The 327-nt window shown below is 48.0% G+C and overlaps 1 protein-coding gene across 1 annotated transcript in view; it reads left to right on the forward strand.

Annotated features, from left to right (window-relative positions):
* The window catches only part of MYO1F (myosin IF), a 64,193-nt gene that overhangs the window by 37,757 nt on the left and 26,109 nt on the right, over nucleotides 1-327 (forward strand). The gene's annotated exons all lie outside the window — the stretch shown is intronic.

Below are 327 nucleotides of genomic sequence, written 5' to 3' on the forward strand. Positions count from 1 at the left end.
AGAGAGAGAGAGAGACAGACCGAGCCAGACACAATCACTCACACCTATAGTCCCAGCTATCTAGGAGGCTGAGATAAGAGGATCGCTTGAGCCTGGGGGTTCAAAGCCAGCCTGGACAACATAGTGAGACCCCATCTCTACAAAAAACATAAAAATTAGCCAGGTGTGGTGGTGTGCTCCCGAGGTCTCAGAAGGCTAAGATGAGAGGATCACTTGAGCCCTGGAGGTCAAGGTTGCAGTGAGCTAGGATCGCATCACTGAGCTCTAGCCTGGGTAACAGAGCAAAACCTGGTCTCAAAAAAAAAAAAAAAAAGAAAAAGAAAGCTG

Source organism: Colobus angolensis, unplaced genomic scaffold (assembly GCF_000951035.1).
Source record: "Colobus angolensis palliatus isolate OR3802 unplaced genomic scaffold, Cang.pa_1.0 Scaffold39, whole genome shotgun sequence".
NCBI lineage: Eukaryota > Metazoa > Chordata > Mammalia > Primates > Cercopithecidae > Colobus > Colobus angolensis.